Source organism: Apium graveolens, chromosome 2, assembly GCF_009905375.1.
Source record: "Apium graveolens cultivar Ventura chromosome 2, ASM990537v1, whole genome shotgun sequence".
Taxonomy (NCBI): Eukaryota; Viridiplantae; Streptophyta; class Magnoliopsida; order Apiales; family Apiaceae; genus Apium; species Apium graveolens.
The window spans coordinates 160,164,862-160,185,217 of record NC_133648.1 but is presented as its reverse complement, the minus strand read 5'-3'; the positions used below and the strand labels follow the sequence as shown (position 1 = coordinate 160,185,217).

Below are 20,356 nucleotides of genomic sequence, written 5' to 3'. Positions count from 1 at the left end.
CAAAACCGACTGTAATCTCTGTCACATAAAGTAATCTGGCTGTAGGGCCGGTAACGGTCCTCTGTCTCTCTGGTCAAATAAATGCATAATCTCTCTGCACTGTGCTCTCCAATACTCTACATCATCCCTCATAACCATGTACTCATGGTATAGTACCATATGTGGCTGTACAACCTGACCCACTGACTCCTGTGACGGAACCCTCGGTATACCTGCACCCTGCTGTGGTAAGCCTAACTGTAGATCCACATCATGCTCTCCCATTCCCTCGACTGGAATCATCTGAAATACGTCTGGCTCTGGGGCATGCACTGGTATAGGCGGCAACACTGGTGGTGGTGTAACTCTGGCTCCATCTCTGGTATAAACTGATGCTCTACTGGTAGTGGAACCATCGGCTCAAAGAACTCAAATGGATCAAACATCTCTATAGGATCATGGACCATCCCCTATACTGGAGGTACTAGCTCCTGTTGCAATGGTGGTGGAGATGGTAGAGGAGGAAACATGAACTCAGATACTGGAGGTACAACTGGTGCTACTGGCCCGGTGACTGTCCTCTCAGAAGAATCCGAATAACCTGATGACGCCATCTGATAATATATCAAAGAAGAAGAAAGGTTACTAACAATCCTAAAACTTATATTTTCCTATTCTAATTTGACCTACATCCTAACACAACTCTTCCTATTTGATTATTCATATCCTATGTGATCTTCCTATTTTATCTTAACCCTAATATTCTTGTTTTCGGGGACAAAACCTACAACTCTGATGCCAAACCTGTAACACCCTCCAGACCCGGGGCATAAGTCTGGGGGTTACTAGCTAATCACAAAACCTGTACAATTTGATTAACAAATAATAAAAATAATTGAATCTAAATCCCTTTAATACTAACCAGGATCTATTTAGGTTGAAGTATGAAAATAAGAACCACTAACTACTTTTATTACAAACCAAATCCAAAATCTCACAAACTCTTTTTATTACAATCCATTGTCTAATCAGTTTTAAACTAAGTTCATCTTTTATTCAAACACACACACTAAATATCTACACACCACATATTCGGGAAACTCAAACTTTCTTCCTCGATTGGGATCAACACCTTGGGTATGAGAGGATCCCGATGCTTGACCCGCTTTTTTACCACTCGAGTCTTGATGGGTTTAATATTCCTTCTTAACTGAAAACAATAAAGTGGATAACAACAAAAAGGGTGAGCCAAAAATTGCTCAACAAGTCCGCAAAATATAAACAGTGTTAAAGCAATTTAAATGAATCCTTAACCCGGGTACATCTGCAAAGATATAACCCCGCAAGAATAGAAAGAAGGCCATTACTGGTGAATACAAACGAACTAAACTGGACACAAGTTCGCATCTATACCCTGCTGATCAGCCAGGATACAGTGCAGATCTATATCTCACTATATAGATCCAATCGGGCACCCAGGCACTATAGCCCATCTCAAGGATCCGGTTATGTCCCGGTCCTTAGGATTAAGTAAACTTAATCCCTAAAGTATTATTATCCAGTCCCTGGAATAGCAACCGGAATAATCGGTATGCTTTGATATATTCTAATCACCCAAATATATCAATAATTGTGAGTAACAATTGGAATATGAACAATGAATTCAAATGAAAAGGATAAATCAAGAATCGAAATGAAATATGAACAAGAGAATCAAAAGAGTACAAGCGTAATAAGAATCTGAAGAAATATCACTATTCTGAAAGTAGAATAGGGGAAAAACTTGCCTTATGTGCGACTTACTATAATTAAGTCACCTTTGTCTATCACCTACTCGACCTGCCTTGTTGGCTTAGCTTCTGTTAGAAAAATAGACTGGTTAAGTCATTTCGTACTCCAATTGCATCTTGAATCGACTTCACATCGTTCCTATTATCTACCCATACGCTTATGATTGACTCGTATATTATATATTAGCAAGTAAACGATTAATCATATAATACACATAAGCACATAAGCACATAATCATTTTATAATTAAAATAATTTTTAGAATCAAAATCGACTCGCTAATCGCTCAACTGATCATTATCTGACTCGTTTCCTATTTTTTTCGGAATTTTTCAGACTCGTCTCGGCACGTACTTCCACTGATAATCAAACAAATAACAAAGTCAATTAATTTCTAGAAGAAATTAGGTCTTAATATTATTTCTAATGAAAATAATTCATTTTTTCTGAGTCAAGGGCTTTCGTTTAACCCAAATCGGACTAACGGTCTAATTAATATTAATTAAACACTGATAATTCAATTTATTATTCAACATAAATAATTATTACTAATTTTTAAACCCTAAAATAATTTTTAAATAATTATTTAAGAAAATCAGAGTCAAAAATGATTTTTCCTATAATTTTTGGAATTAAAATGAGTTTGTTATGATTTATTGAAAATTATTTGATTAATTATCGAAATAATTAATCATTTTTAAATAATTAATAAGTAATTATTTAATAATTATTGTATTTAAAATAATTAATCCCTAATTATTAGGATTAGTTACAATTTATTACAAATATTGATAATTTATTATTACTCACTCGATTAGACCGGTTATGTACAAATAAATAATCGATACAACTAGCTGTTATGTTATTTATCGAATCAATAAGTTATTATTCGAATCATATTCCAACTCAACGATCAATTACTCGTATAATTACGAGTTACTCGCATTCCTCGTATAATTATTGAATTATTACGGTTATTGTTACGACTTGTACGATTTAATCGATTATCTGTATTTAATTATTCATTACGAATAATTATTCTGATATTCTTCTTATAACTAACTATCGCTCGAATAATAATAATCTAACACATCGTTCAATTACTCGTATAGATACGAGTTACTCGTTTTATTTAACTAATTATCGAATCTTTAATCATAATATTCAATTAATTTTAATCCTTACTTATTAATTAATTACTTAATTACTAAATAATAAGTAAATAGATAAATAATTAGATAAATGATTAAACAACTAATTAAATAACTAAATTCGAATTTCTAAACTAATAAAATAAGTTAGGATTTATTAGTAATAATTTTCAGAATTTAAATATATTTTTTATTAGATTTTTAGAATTATAAAAACTGGTTTTTCATTTTAATAAAATACAAATAATTAATTAGTAAATCAGAAACGTAAACAGGGTATGGACTTCTGGGTTTTCAGGATCGAACCCGGGTTTAAAAACCGAGTCAAACGGGTTGGGGAAGAACATCCCGGGTCGGTATGAACTTGCCGGAATCAACCCAGAATCCGGCAAGTCCCCGGACTCTGGCGATGATCCGATATCGACTAAACAGGTACTGTTTGATAGGGTTTCCGATGCCAAATCATTTCTTATCACTTCACCGTTCTAATTCTGGCAACCACAACTCGTAATCATGCCGGGATCAAAATCTCCGGCCAAACTTCCAGGTTTTCCGATCAAAAGTCGAAATCACATATTTGTACATCAAAAATTATAATCTATAGCTTAAAATAAAGCTTGAAACATACACAATTCAACCCCTATATCACTATATACCTCAGCTATCTATATAATAAAAAACGATCAATTAAAAAAATACATAAACCCTAGATATAGTACAATCAATTCAAGCAATCGTCAGTAAGATTAACTAACAGGAATCGATCAGAAATCAGTAAACAAAGCTATTCATAACATCAATTTCAACAAATAATCCCAGAATCAAAAAGTACCAAATCGGGTATAAACCCTAGAAATCGAAATTGAAAATTAACACATCAAAACATGATTTTGATACCAGAAACCGAAAGAACAGATCGAGAGGATCGATTTGGATACTCACATCGATCGATTTGATGCTCAGAAACGTTCAAAATTAGTGATGGATTTCTGACCCGAATTCAGACCCGAATTGTTCTTCAGAGAATTTCCAGAAAATTTGCAGAATTTTAATGATTAATAATTATAATTAAATAATAATTAGGCTATTTATAGTAGTAAAATTAATACTCCTATATAAAATTAAGGGGCTAATTACACATCTAATAAAAATATTTGGCCCTAATTTTTATAATTTTTGAGTATTAAAATTTAATTTATAATTATTTTGTATATGCAATATATATGCCAAAATTTCCCAAAAATTGTGAATAATGCAAAAATACAAAGAAATGATATAAATAAAAGTCCTATAATTTTATAAAAATAAAACTGTGATTTTTGTGGGGTTTTTAACACCCACTGGGGCCTGGAAAAGTCATTTTTCGTAAAACGAGAAAATTTATAATGCGATGGTAAAAGCCGTTTGATGAAAAATAAGGCCCATTATTTTATTGGAAATACTTGCTTTAAAATCATGGTTTGGGTCGTAAAACATTTGAAACAAAAGCGATAAATGAAAAACAAAGTATCTGAAAAATATCTTAAAAATACCGGAATGACACAGAATGCACATAACACGTAGCAATTAGGGTTTGACAGATAATTACACATAATGACACATTAATACACATAATTTATTATAAATATGATATAATACAGACGTAAATTTCTCAGACGTTACATAAATTAAGGAAATGCTTACTTTTGGTACAGATATATGTTGATGATATCATTTTTGGTTCTACAAATGACAGACTTTGTAAAAGGTTTGCCAAGCTAAGGCAGTCAAGATATCAAATGTGTATGATGGGAGAACTTAGCTATTTTCTGGGCCTTCAAGTCAAGCAGAATGAGGAAGGAACTTTTATTTGTCAATCTAAGTATACCAGAAATTTGTTGAAGAAATTTGGAATGCAAGACTGTTCAAGTGCATCCACTCCTATGACCACTGCAACAAAATTGGATAAGGATACTGGTACATCAGCAGATATTACTGATTACAGAGGTGTGATTGGCTCATTATTCTATCTAACTGCAAGTAGACCTGATATCATGTATACTACTTGTCTTTGTGCAAGATTTCAAGCAGATCCAAGAGAACCTCACTTAACAGCTGTGAAAAGAATTTTCAAGTACCTTAAGGGTACAGCTGATCTGGGATTGTGGTATCCTAGAGAATCAGACTTTAAGCTAATAGGTTACTCAGATGCAGATTTTGCAGGATGCAAAATTGACAGGAAAAGCACAAGTGGAAGCTGCCAATTTCTTGGAGGCAGATTGGTTTCTTGGTTTAGCAAGAAACAAAAGTCAATTTCCACATCAACTGTAGAAGCAGAATACATTGTTACAGGAAGCTGTTGTGCACAGATTCTTTGGATGAAGAATCAGTTACTGGATTATTGGTTAACATATTCTAAAATCCCTATTTACTGTGATAATCAAAGTGCTATTTCTATGACAGGTAATCCAGTTCAACACTCAATGACAAAGCTCATCAGCATTAGGTACCACTTCATAAGGGAACATGTGATGGAGGGTACAGTGAAATTGCACTTTGTTCCAACAGATCAACAACTAGCAGATATCTTCACAAAACCACTGTGTGAAGCTACTTTTACAAGATTGGTAAATGAACTTGGAATGGTTTTAGGTTCTTTCTCTAAATATGCTGAGTATTTTCTGATACATCAGACTTTATGATCAGTATTTACAGATATTACTATCTTTGTGTATTATGTGCTTAAATTGAAATTTTTTAAGTGCTGAGTTTTGTCTGATGTGAATTTCTAAACTCTGATAGTGATATGAATGTTTCTGTGACTATTCAATCCAATGAGGATAACTGTGCTAGATGCTGACCTAGTAGTCTTTAATATACTAAAGATCCCATGTTTGAAGTAATTGTTTATGTGGAATTTTTTTTACCACAACCAAATTCTGATATTGAGCTTGGTTAAGTTTACTTTGTGTATCTTATTACTAAGTCAAAAACTAGAATAGTGCTTCTTATCTGTTAAGTTCTGATGTTGGTAAATCTTATGGATGTACTAAGTGCTAATAAACCTCACTTATCAAAAGAAAAAGCAAAAGAAAAGAAATAAAAATCAGGTACTCCTTTGAGATCTAGAAAAATACTTGTGGAAGGGACGACCCAAGTGCATTGCTGGTATTAAGTAATATGCATTAGAAAAGAAAAATAAATTTTCTTGGTGACTTTTCACATTCTCTGATTACTGGAGAAATACTCTGATAATAGCATAAATTCTGATAAGCAGTCGTGACTCACTTACACTGAGAAGCCATTGTAAAAAGGAATTTCAAAAGATGCATAAAATGAGTACAAAACAGTTGAGGTGGACTTATGCATGAACTCATTCTGTAGTGGACTTCAGACTTATGACATATTTTGAGCAAAGTTATGAGTTATGCCTTATTTCTAAGATGTACTGAAGTGAATCAGACTTTACTATTTGTCTGATATTTAGCTTAATGCACACATTTACACTCCATATAAATGATGAAAATTACTGTGGTGATCAATGTTGTTTTAGATGAACAGTTAAGTGTCAGTTGCATAAATTCTGAGGACAAGTTCTGATGGAAGTTCTGATGATTAAGTTCTGTTATAACCATATCAGTATTTATGTGAAGAATTACAGAAATAAACATTCACCTTTTGAGTTAAGGACCCATATTCTGATTACCTTTAAATTCTGATAATAATCAAGTTCTGATGCGGATGTGGCAGTATTTATTTACTTGGTTTACTTTTAAGTCAATACTTGAACGGTTATATTTTTCAGAATATTGGACTATGTGAGATAAAGCAGTAATAATCATTTGTTTAGTGGGAACATTTTCTTTATGAAAAACTGAACGTGCAAAGTAATCATTACTCATTTACCGTTCCCATTAACTTTTGTCTTAACTGCTGCATGGCTGACAGGTGTAAGGTCTGTTCCACTTCTCAATAACTGTTGTCACGTGGGTTGTTTAAGTAAAAGAGATAAAAGATTTTCAAATTTTTTATTCATATTTATATTCTATTCACTCTCTCTCTTTTTCTTATTCCCTCACATTTTCTGACGGTTTTCTATACAGACATTTCATCAAACACCTTTCAGGCACACTTATTTCTCACTTATTTCTGATGGCGCCCAAGGATTTAATTGTTGATGGAGCCAAGTTTGTACCAAATAACTATGCTACAATCTTAAATAAGGCTGAAGCTCCATCGGATCTATACTTTGTGCAAGATTTATTAGCCAATAGTGAGATTGGGTATGCTTTGACCCAACCTCAAACTATTTCAATCAATCAAGTGCTGACATTTTGGCGAACTGGGCTTTTTGATAATGGTGGTGCTGCTGGTTCATCAAGCATAATTTTCACATCAGGAGATGTCGAGTATGTGGTGACTCCAGGAGCAGTTCGTAAAGCTCTCCACATACCTGAAGGTTGTACATTCTCAACAGTGGAGGATCCTGTTTTACAGCAGCTTATGGCCAGTCTGGGCTATGAGAAAATTTTGGGAAAGCTGGGTCAACTGAAAAGATCAAATATCAGAAAGGAATGGAGCTTTTTCTTTGATTGTATCACCAAGGCATTCGCCAATAAATGCTCCAACTTTGATGTTATTCCCATCATGAGTCAGCAAATCGGGTATGCCCTTATCCGTCAAACTCATTTTGATTTTGCAAGTGTTGTGCTAGGTTTTATAGGGGATAGGATGATAGAGGATAGGAATGTAGTATACTTTGCTAGATTCTGTCAGCTTATATATACTTATTGTTGTGCTGATGAACCCCAACCGACCAGTGATTTAATTTCACCCTTTAAGCTTGCAAAAAGGGCCTTTAATGATTTGTTAAATGCTGACAATAAGAAACAAGTGCTGAGACCCTTACAGATTCCTCAGTCAGTAAAACAAATCTTGGTAAAAGCTGATCCACAAACTTATACATCTGTCTATCCTGATGTTCAACCCACCAACTCATCACAACCAACACAACAGCCATCAGAACATACCATCTCTCACCAACCTCAAACACACTCATAACCTTCAACACATCCAGTGAAGCCTTCATCTTCAAAACCCAAGAGGACACAGACTGTGCCTCAGTCTCAGCAGAAGAGAAGGAGAATTATTCTGAGAGATGAGTCAGATACTGAGGAACAGGTTCCACTATCAGAATATGTTGTTGTAGAAGCTGGGAAGATCTCTTCTCAGAAAGATACTGAAACTGGGAGTTCTAGGCCCCTCAAAAGGCTTAGAAAGCTAAATACTGATGATGAAACTCCCAAAGTCTCAACTTCATCAAAGAGACTTAAAAAGCAAAAATCCAGGAGGGCTGTCAATGAATCATCACACTCTGAAGAAGTTCTGGAAGCAGTAGCTAAGGAAGGGGGTCAGGAATCTCTGATCCCAACAGAACCGATCGTAATTGAATTACTTCCCACTGCTGAATCATCTCACAAGTCTCATATTCAAGAACAAGAGGATATTCCAGAGCAAGTGCCTACACCTCCTGTGTCTCCTATTAATGATCCAGTACATGCTGAAGATCCAGGTACAAGTGATGAAATAGATATTCACAACTTGGTTGTACCTGATGTTCCGTACTTGGAAGCTCCACCCACTCAAGTTACTCCACCAACAACACCACTTCTAGATGCCGATTTCAATGCAGATATTCCAACAACACCAATTCTGAATCTAGATGCTGAAGATCAGATATTAGGTGGGCATCAAAATTTGGATGTTGATCAGAACTTAGTTATATATCAGAATTTAGAGGATGATGTTGAAACCTCTATAGCTTCACATACTGTTATTCTATCAGAGGATGCTGATACTGAAGGATCTATAAGTTCCGATGCTGACAATGCTAAAATTACTGGTGAAGCTGCTACAAATGTAGATGCTGATGCAGCTGGTCCATCTGGACATGCACCTCAACAAGCTCCATGCAAAGCTGATCTAATCAAGAAGTTTGTTAGAGAGGATGCACCAGTACCTTGGAGTGAAACTCCTAGAGGAAAGGAGTGAACTAAGGAGTGGAACAAAGTTGATTTTGTTCCTACTGAAAAAATTCTTACTGAGCACCTGGCCAAAGTTGATGAAATGCTGATAAATGATAATTTCAAGGCACAGTTGAGAGTTACTGCATTGAGTACTAGGCACCTTCAAGGTCAACACTCAATAACTCATGACAAGGTGAACAAAATTCAAGAATCACTGATCTAGCAAGATATGAATATAAAATTGGAAAAGAACAGGTTTTTTAAGCCAGCCTTTGACTGAATTGGGTATATTGAAAAGACTCAGGGGAAGCAACAAGATCAGATTTCTGAAATTCTAAAGAATCAAGCTTTTCAGCAAACTCAACTCAATGAGATCCAATCCTCAGTGGAATTTCTTGTCTCTCTTCTTCTACCTGCTGATGCCAAAAAGGGGGAGAAAGTGATTAAGTCCAAATGTAAATCTATTCAATCACTGAAGGGTAAGGATGATGGAAATGATGACCAGGGAAACTCTGAAAAGGGTAGAGGTCATGGTCAAGGTCAAGGTTCTTCATCAATGACAGCTGAAACTTCTATACAGAGATCAAACTCTGATGTTGATAGAAGAATAAGTTCTGATAAACAAGTTCTAACAAAGCCTGATGTTCCTACACAGGGTGAAAGTGAAGAGTTTATGCAGAAACTGAAGCTCAAGGGGAAGGAAACAATAGTTTACTATCAAGACCCTAAGTTACAGAAGCTGGATGAAGAAATTTCAAAAAGATTATTTCTTAAAGAAAATCCAAGAATGGACTTTGAAAGTCTAAAGGAAGAAGAAGCTAGACTTAAAGCAGAAAATGTCAAATCCAAGTCTAAAGCTTTTATTGTTGAAAAGAAACTTCCAAAGCCTAAGGGTATTGTGATTAAGGAGAAGACAAATTTTGAGGCAACCAAAGCCAAATCACAAGTGGAGGTAGATCCAAGATCCAAGGGCAAAGCAAAAATTGATGAACCCTTAAAGGTATACATGCCAGTCATGGATGAAGAAATAATTAATGATGAATATACTAGTCTGATTTTGAAGAAAAAGGATATTCAAACAACCTCTGACAGAGCTCATGTTGTTCAAGATCAGGATTTAGTAAAATCTGATATTACAGTGAAGCAAGCAACATCTGACATAGCTCAAGTTGGCTTGATATGAGAAGATAAAGGAAAGGAAACCTCTGACATTGCTCATGTTAAACCTTCAAGGATGTTACTACCTGGTTTTACCAAAGCTCAACAATTTACTCAACTTTTGAAGACTACATGAAGTGGTTTTGATGCAAGAGTTATTAAAGGAAAGGAAGCTAGAGACAAATCAGGAGTGGGTAGTTCTAAAGAGAAGAGAGTAAACAATACTACCAATGATCCAACTTCCTTAAGTGAACCAGGAGTAGGAACAACTCCTGAAAGATTGAATCAATTGGAGTCTGTACAAATAGTTTACCACTCTATTTTGAAAGAAAATATCATGTTATATTTTATGATAGATGGGAGAGTATTCCAGATCAGGAAGAATACTATTACATTAAAGTATTTTGAAGGACTGGAACATGTTCTATTTCTACTTCAAGTGAAAAACAGATCAACAGATGGTGATGTAGGTTATTTAAAATCAAATATTCAAAGACAGAAGAGGCTTTACTCTGTAAAGTCTGACAGCCCATACTGTCCTAAGTGTAGATCTCACAGTGGAGATATTGTTGAAATGAAGCCTAATACTGCAAAAATCATCACTACATTTTTTGGTATTAAGGGACTTGAATTCAATCTAGAGTCTAATAAAGTATATATCATCGGACTAGATCAGGATATAAGGAAAGCAAAAATAATTTAATGATCTCAGGGCTGCTATCTTCCAAACAGGTGAAGATACAGTTGAACTTAAAGATGCAAAAAGGAGGATACAGAATGAACTTGAATATGCTGAGAGAAGTCTGTTGAAGAACTATCTCAGAACAACTCCCGATATTAAAGAGATCACATACTAAAGCCAAGTCAAATATCTACAACTGCTTAAATTTTGAAGGATATACAGACTGAAGCTGATATCAGACTTTAAGGATGGTAAAGCTGTAAGGACTGTAAGTTGTAGTTATCTAGTCAAATTCTCATACATTTGTACTTAATGTTTTTGACATCATCAAATATCTGTTGAACTTGTATGTTATGCTAATTTACAAGTTGGGGGAGATTGTTAGATATATTTGTGATGTCATGTCTAATGATGATTTGTATTTAGTTTTCAGATCTTAACTAACAGGACAAATCAGGACTTAACTGGAAATCAGTACTTATACTGAAGTTAGGACTTAAGATATCAGAACTTAAGTTGTCAGAACTTAAGTTATCAGAAGATATTTATCAGGAGATAATATCAGGACTTAAGGAGACTTTCAGTTAAGGAAGGCGGCTGATTGAAAGGAAAGAAGATCGAGATTAAAATAAGAAGAGATATGCATGGAGAAGAATTCTATGAAGAATAGAATACTTGGAAGAAAAGATTACTAGTTGATATATTTTAAGATGCAGACTTATGTTCGATATCAATTAGAAGATTATCTTATAACTGTGTATCTATATATACACAGCATAGGGTTTACACTAGATGTGTTATCTTAATCGAGAATATTATTCATTGTAACCCTAGAAGCTTTCATGAAATGTGTTCATCACTAAGAGAGAACGGTTCCATTGTAATACTGTTTCATTAATAAGATTATTCTGTGTTTTATAATTGTGTTCTTAATTCGATTTGATTGTACTAAACACTTTATTCAACCCCCTTCTATAGTGTGTGTGACCTAACATCCACAAATACATATCCACAACATACTGATTTCTGATATTGAATTGCTTGACATACCAACCGTTATTCCTTGTTTAACAGAAGACCAGTCTTTGGAACCCTTGAACCCTTGGTCTGCTACTTTCTAATTCCTTTCTTGATTGAAAGCCAATCTTTTTGAATTCCTTGTTATACCTTCATGTTATTGTGAAACACCTTATGCTTCAAAATAAATGTTGTTTATGATTCAACTTATTGAATTACATTGGTTATCATATTGAATTGTTTTAGAATTGGATGGTTTTATAAATGCGGACCAGATTCATGGTCGGACCAGATTCGTGGTCATAATAGACCAATGTGTGCCTTGAATCCAGTATATAGAGCAAAGCTGGGAGCCTTGCTCGGGGTTAGTGCGTGACTGATCAGCAGCCTAACCTTGGTTTTTAAAATTAGAAGTGAATATCCAGTTCTAATCATTGCTTATTCAGAAACTTGATTCTTCTGAATCATTTCAATTGGTTATTGTTTAACCTCCGTTATTGCTATTATTACTTGCTGTGCTAGTTAGCTCACTCTTGTAAATGTTTTTATGTTTTCAACAGTTGAAAAGGAAATTGTTGGTAATGAGGATTCCCAGTCCAGTGTGCGAGCTAGGATTCCAGGTAAAGTTGGATCGAGCTAGCAGGAGCTTTATACTGTAGATGAGTTATGCAAGATTGTAAGAATGATATTATTATCAATTCTAAATTGAACTAGTTGGGAGTTGGTACGATGTAATAAAAGTTAAGGTTGTGGCTTGTTTTCATACTTTAACCTGTTGCGGTCCGTGGTAAAGAAGGGTCAATACACATAATATTTTATAAAAAGGTTTATATATTGTGTTTGTGTGTTGTAAACCCCAAACTTCTGACCCGGGTTTGGAGTGCCTTACAAGTTATGTCCATATTGATGATGTACACATGGAATACAAATGGGAAAGGAAAGTGGACAGGCAAGGTGAAGATTTGATCTTATTCGGTGCCAAAAAAAAGTCCAATCCCAAATGGCTTTTGAAGCCAAATAGTGGTGTTGCTAAAGAAGATGATTCTCATTTCTATGGAAATAACTGGATGAATGGAAGTTAAATTATCGAGCTTATTTGGAAGATCTAAAGAAGAAGACTAGCAATGGTCAAGCTTCAGGTATAGGGTTAGAATTGGAGCAAAAGTTATTGCTCTAGTTAAAGGAACTCGATACCTAATTTTGCCCATAAGGCGAGATTGAGAACTTGATAAATTGTTATTACGTGCCTGCCTTTAGCGGATACATTAAGTCAATTTCTTATCAGGACAAGAAAGGTTTTCATTTTAAATAAATAAACAATAGTTGTTTATTCTATTTCAATGATAAGACTTATAATGTTGCACAATTAGTTAACAATCTATATGTTCTAAGTTGACTCAAATCAAACATTACCTCTAGCATTGTCGTTAAGCCATATTAATGAGAAACGCATTTCTCAGTTACATATAGATGAATAATTGGATAAGTTTGATTTTGAATCATACGTAAGGTGCGAACTTTGTCTCATTGGCAAAATGACTAAAGCTTCTTTTACCTGATCAGGTGAAAGGGCCACCGAATGTTTATGACTTATACATAATGATGTATGTGGTCGAATGCGTATGATGGCAAGTAAGGGCTTATACTACTTCATAACATTTACTGATGATTTCAGAAGATATGGATATGTGGTTCTTATGAAGAACAAATCTGATTCTTTTGAAATGTTCAAAGAATATAAGGTCGAAGTAGAAAAGAAAATAAGGGAAAAGTGTAAAAGTTTTACGATTAGATCGTAGAGGAGAATACTTAAACCTCAATTTCAAGAGTTTCTTGAAGGAGTGTGATAGTGTATCATAACTTACTCCTTCTGGAACACCTCAATGGAATAGAGATTCTGAGAGGAGAAATCGTACCTTGTTGGACATAGTGTGATCGATGATGAGTCAAGCGGATCTTCCATTCAGTTTCTAGGGTTATGCTCTGGAAATGGCTGCATATACACTTAACCAAGTTCCGACTAAAGCGGTTCAAAATACTCTGTATGATATATAGAGTGACAAATATCATAGCATGTCATTTATGAAAATTTGGGGACGTGAAGCGTTTGTAAAATGTTTAGCCTCTGACAAGCTTGGACCAAAATTGGATAGATACTATTTTGTGGGATACCCAAGTGAGACTAGGGTATAGTTTTTATAATCCTTCCGAGAACAAAGTGTTTGTTGCTCGGGCCGCTGTATTTCTTGAGGGAGAACTACTTTCTAAGAAAATCAGTGGGAGGATAATACATCTCGATGAAGATCAAGAACCACATGATAACATTGAACCAGAGTTGGAATAAGATAAGGATGTACATCAAAATGTTGAAAGTAATCATGTCCAAGAAACACAGGTTATTCGTAGATCTAGTAGAATTCACCATGAGCCCTGGAGAAATTATGAATTTCTTTTGACTCAAGATGGTGATGTGATGATTACAGATAATGATAAGCCTCTCACCTACCAAGATCCTATGAACAATTTAGACTCCGAGAGATGACTAGAGGCCATGAAATCCGAGATGGAATCCATGTATCAAAATAAAGTATTGACTTTAGTTTATCCACTCGAAGGGGTAAAACCTATAGGGTGCAAGTGGGTTTTCAAGAAGAAAACTGACATGGATGGTAAAGTACAGACCTACAAGACACGACTAGTGGCAAAATGTTTCAAACAAATTCATGGTATAGATTATGATGAGACTTTTTCACCGGTTACTATGGTCAAGTCCATCAGGATTTTGTTAGCAATAGTTGCTTACTTTGACTATGAGATTTGGCAAATAAATGTCAAAACTGCTTTCTTATATGGGAGCCTTGAAGAGGATGTATATATGATACAACCTGAGGGTTTTGTCGATCCAAAGTTTGCTAAGATAATTTGTAATTGTTTCTATCTATTTATAGATTGAAGCAAGCCTCAAGGAGAATGAATATTCATTTTGATAAAATGGTCAAAGTGTTTGCCTTTATTCAAAATAAAGATGAACCATGTGTTTGCAAGAAGGTTATTTCAAAATATTTAAAATAATGATAGTGTTGCAAACCCACTGACTAAGGCTTTATCGCAGCATAAGCACGATGGTCATACTAGTTCCATGAGTATTAGATACATGGGTGATTGGCTCTTGTGCAAGTGGGAGATTGTTAGTGTTTATGCCCTAGAGACAACACTATGATATTTTAGTTTAAGACATTAGGATTATTAATGTTTATGTTCTATCGATTATTCCCTTTATAATTTATTAATTCTTAATTTACTGCGATATAAATGTTAGATTAATAAATATCCTTGGAATATGATATGCAATTCTATATCTCTAAGTACTGACTTAGAAATGAGATTATGAGAATAGTATCAATATTCCTAAAGGTCCCTAGTCAAGTATTATTATTAAGGGACAATAATAATGCATTAAGACTAGTGTGTTTATTGACTGATGATACATCTCATCGATCATAGGTATAGTGATACTAAAGTCAAAGACACAGGAAGATGTACATGTACATTGTGTTGGACAGACTCGATGTGAAATTCTACATGTTTGTTGTGTCTTTAGTAATTCTCACAGTGATAATGATGTAATGGTCCTTAGACCTGAAATCATTATATTTCTATACGAGAATTAATATACATTGATTCCATTAAAAGTTATCCTTGACCGGGTAATGATAAAAGTGGACATTGGGTATATTATGAATCATATGAGAAATATGAATGATCTAGAAGGGATTTAACCCTCCTATTTTAGGAGTGATATTATTGACCTCTTGTGTGAGCTAGACTACGAAATGCGTGGCCACGCTCAAATGTTGATTTGATATAATAGTCTACTCATTGATCAAGGAAACCTGGATTAAACATTGATGAGGATGACACATTACATGCCTCTAGTTTAATCTATAATATATGGTTAAAGGGATTATATTACATTGTACATTATTCACGAAAAGTTTAATCGATCACCGATTCAATTATTATTACTTGGGTAGCAATGATGTATTACTAGGTGTCGTTCATTGTTTATGATTTAAAATTAGATTTAAAATTCGTTGTCAATGTAATAATAACCTATAGGGTCACACACAAAGAATTCTTGAAGGATTAATTAATTTAATTTGGATTTAAATTAAATTAAAGTAATTTGAATTTTTTATAATATTAATTAAGTTTGACTTAATTAATTAGATAAATAATGATATTCAAATTTACTATTATTAATTATGAAATTTATTTGATAAATAATTAAGTGAACTTAATTATAACACAAATAGAAATTTTGAATTAATAATAACTCCTAATTAGTTAAGAGTTATAATTTATTTTTCTACTCTATATATAATATCTCTTTTGTGGCTGATTTTTTGGTGGTACAAGACTTTTACTAAAACTCTAGCCACCAAGAGAGAAGATGGAGAGGGAAAGAAAAAATGGGTTTGTGCTAGTACACATCCAATCTTTGAGTTCAAGCATTCGTGTGGATACCGATAGAGCGTAGATCGCGAGAGCGGGATGCGTGGTGATTGAACAAGCTTTAGATCTCCATTAGTCAACCAATTGGTAAAACTTCTTAAGGTAAACAATCTGATCTAAGAATTAAATATATGTTTTTCGTATGGATCCTGCGGTGGGTTTCGAAAATTTTGATTTTTTATATTTTTAATTACTATTTCCGTTGAGTTTATGTGCTCGAAACCACAAATACAATCACCCCCTGATGCTGGCCTTGATTCTTCGGTAGATATATCATATACTTATATGTTCAACCGTCTCCTTTCTCATACCAATTCAATCAATATTTTATTTTAACTCTCAGTATTTAATCGTATTTTCAGAATGAATTCCTTATCTTAAGTGGTAGACGTTTCATTAAATACTTTACCTAAGCTCTATCATATATGACGTCCATAACTTACTTATATCCTGGGCAACCTTATAAAATTTCTTTATCATCCTTTTAATTCTACTTCCTTTCCTGGTTAAGTTCTCCATTCTCCTGGCTCATTATTTCTTCTTAGAATAAGCGAATCCTTCTTCCCAATAGTATTGATTGGTTCATCATTAGATAAACCTCTTTTGTGGCTAACTCTGGAATGAAAGCTTTCAATTCATAACTATTTGAACTCTTTTATTATTATTGCTAATTAAACTACCAAAGTCCATCTTTTCTTTTTGCTGAATTAACAACTACCACATTAGCCTTGCTCAAATATTTGCTTATCGTGCAACTATCATTTCTAATAAGTAACAACTATCCTCTATCTCATATTTGTCTTTCTCGAAATGAAGATATATTTCAAATTATTGGAGTCTGTGTAAATTATATACCTTCTTCCCTAAATAACAATACATCCCCATCTTTAGTTTATATGTTATCATTTCCAACTTCTACCATACATCGGATACTTGTGTTCGTGAGTTATCTAGTATTTCAGAATACTTCACATTATTTTGTCATTCAATATTGGTACACATTCAAGTCCTTCATGAAACATTATTACAGATGATAAAATCTCTTTGATTATCTAACCATATCCATATTAGTGGAATTACCAATCCCGTATTTATTTCCTCTCCCTCTTTATTTCCTTCTTCCTTCTCTTCGCTCCATACCAAGCCTTTAGTTCTTGAAAACATTCTTCTCACTTGCCTTTGCGAATAACTTTTTATTTCTCTTGTCTGTTGCAAAAGGGCATATTCATTTAGATAAAGCCTCGTACAAACTTGCAGTAACATCGCGGTAATTCCACTAAACTTTTGAATTCTAACGGTGTCCTTATGATAAGTGGCATTTTATACCACTTAGAACGTCTTAAAATGGCTTAAATTAGTGTCTTGAAATCAAGTATTTTGTGTATTTGATGCGTTTTTCTAGTGTTTATGCATTTCAGGGTATTAGTTGCATTTCGGAGGAGGAATCATCAAGAATAAGCCTTGGCATGTGTTCACCATTGCGAGAGGAAAAGAACAGGCAGATTGCGGCGAAGAAACGGAGCAAACCTGGAAATTTTCCAGTAGGGTTCTGCGCGCCCGCGCAACAATGCTGAGCGGCCGCGCAGCAGCCTTGCGCGCCCGTGCAGAAATGCTGAGCGGCCGCGCAGGGTCGGGGAAAATAATATATTGTTTTAGACTTCTACTTCTGTTTGGCTTCCAACTTCTATGTAATCTGAGTTTTATGGGACTATTATATAAGTAGATTTGAGACGTTTTTCACAGAGTATTAAGAGGGGATTATGTTTTAGATTGTGTTTTGCAAGAAGCGAAGGAGATAAGGAAGAAGACCGATTTAGCACACAGCAACGTAGAGGAAGCATATATTCTTGTGATTCTTGTTTCGTTGTAACGTTGGATGCTAGTTTTCTTGCTTTGACTTATTTACTCTTGTGACGTACTCTGTTTTAATATAATTAGTTTAGTTGTTATTTTCTTATGTTCGTTTATCATGATTTCATATGAACCCATGATGGCGATAAGTTCTATTATGGGCTAATCGTGATCATGGGGTTGCAACGGATTTATTATGGAATTCTTTAGTTAATTGTTTAATACTTTAGTGTGTGATGATTGCATGATATCTAGTATTGGTTGTGCGTATTTGTCTTATGTGCGTCGCGAACATATAAGATAGGGTGTTAATCTCTTGTGAAGCGACAGTGGATCTTGAGATTTAGAACTTGCCATGCTAGCATAGGTTCATGTACGTTGTGCATGATTAGTGGGTAACTCTAACAGTTTTATTTGCCCTATATAATCAAAAGGAATAACTTGTGCTTAAATCGTTGTGTTGTCAATTTCTGTAGACATATAGGAACTCAACATAATTGATGACTATTCAATTTCTATCTTAATTGTGGATGTTTGGTAGAATGGTATTAGTACAATGAAAGTTGGCTTTTATCAGTTTTGTGTTATTCGATTAATATCATCACTGTCACATGCTAAAGGTAATAACTATGGCTATAGAAGGAAGTAATAATGAAGTTGTGATCTCATGAGTGTTTTATTATTGATAAATTGCAGTGTTAATTAAGTAGTTAATTATAGTTAATATTTAATCAACAATTTTAAGTGTTATTATCTTAACATTGAGAAGTAATCATACATTGGTGAGTGAGTTAAATTAGACAATAACTTAGTCTGAGTCTCTGAGGGAACGAATTAGAAAGTATTCTATATTACTTGCGAACGCGTATACTTGCGTGAATATTAGTGCGTGATTTCACCCTAACAAGTTTTTGGCACCGCTGCCGGGGACTCGGCGTAGTTGTTTAGTTTATGTACTTACCATCATTGGTCATTAGGACTCAGTGATTAGGACGTAGTAGTTAATTACTCTTTTCGGTTGTGTTTCAGGTACTTTAGTGCGTTTATGCAAACTCGTTCTCGTGCTCGCAAGAGGACCTTAGATACAGCTGAGGAGAAAGACGAAGTTCTTGATACACCGGAGAAGTTAGATTTTGAGGATTCGGATTCAGGAACTGAGCAGAAAGAACCAGTAAACATGGGAGATCATATTGTTCAAGCTGATCCAGCTCTTATGGATTTTTCTCGGCCTAAAATTGATGACATTCAGTCAAGCATCCTTCATCCGGCTATTCAAGCTAACACCTTTGAAATCAAGCCGGGCACTATTCAGATGGTGCAGAATTCTATTTCTTTTGGAGGAGCGGCAACTGAAGACCCCAACATGCACATAAGGAATTTTGTCGAAATCTGCAGCACTTTTAAGTATAATGGCGTGACTGATGAGGCTATCAAGTTGAGGCTTTTCCCATTCTCACTGAGGGATAAGGCTAAAGACTGGTTACATTCTGAACCAGCTGGGTCAATCACTACGTGGCAAGATCTTGCGCAAAAGTTTCTGGTGAAGTTTTATCCAATGGCAAAGACTGCTGCTATGAGGAGTGCTCTCACTCAGTTTGCGCAGCAAGCTACAGAATCTATGTGCGAGGCTTGGGAACGCTACAAGGAAATGTTGAGAAAATGTCCACATCATGGAATGCCGGATTGGATGGTAATCACTGGTTTTTATAATGGTTTGGGGGCTCAATCTCGGCCCATGCTTGATGCAGCAGCTGGAGGCGCCTTATGGGCTAAAAGCTATACTGAGGCGTACAATCTTATTGAGACGATGGCTGCAAATGAGCATCAAAACCCAACTCAGAGGATGACATCAGGCAAGGTAGCAGGTATTCTGGAAGTTAATGCAGCCACCGCTATTGCAGCCCAGCTCCAAGCGCTATCAATGAAGGTTGATTCTTTGGCTACGTATGGAGTTAATCAAATAGCTATGGTTTGTGAGCTTTGTGCAGGTTCTCATACTACGGATCAGTGTTCTCTTGTCTATGAATCTGTTCAGTATGTGAATAATTATCAGCGACAACAGCAGCCTGTGCCAGCAACCTATCATCCTAACAACAGAAATCATCCAAATTTCAGCTCGGGAAATAATCAGAATGTTATTCAGCCACCATATCAGCAAGGAGTGAGTAAACAGTTTAACCCACCTGGATTCCAGCAACCACAGCAGTA

The 20,356-nt window shown here is 34.8% G+C and overlaps 1 non-coding gene across 1 annotated transcript; it reads right to left on the bottom strand.

The window, feature by feature from the left end:
* Positions 1-19,718: 19,718 nt before the first annotated feature.
* Positions 19,719-19,825, bottom strand: LOC141709245 (small nucleolar RNA R71). The gene has a single exon (XR_012569833.1). It is a non-coding gene; the product is annotated as a small nucleolar RNA R71 (small nucleolar RNA).
* Between the last annotated feature and the right edge of the window lie 531 nt (positions 19,826-20,356).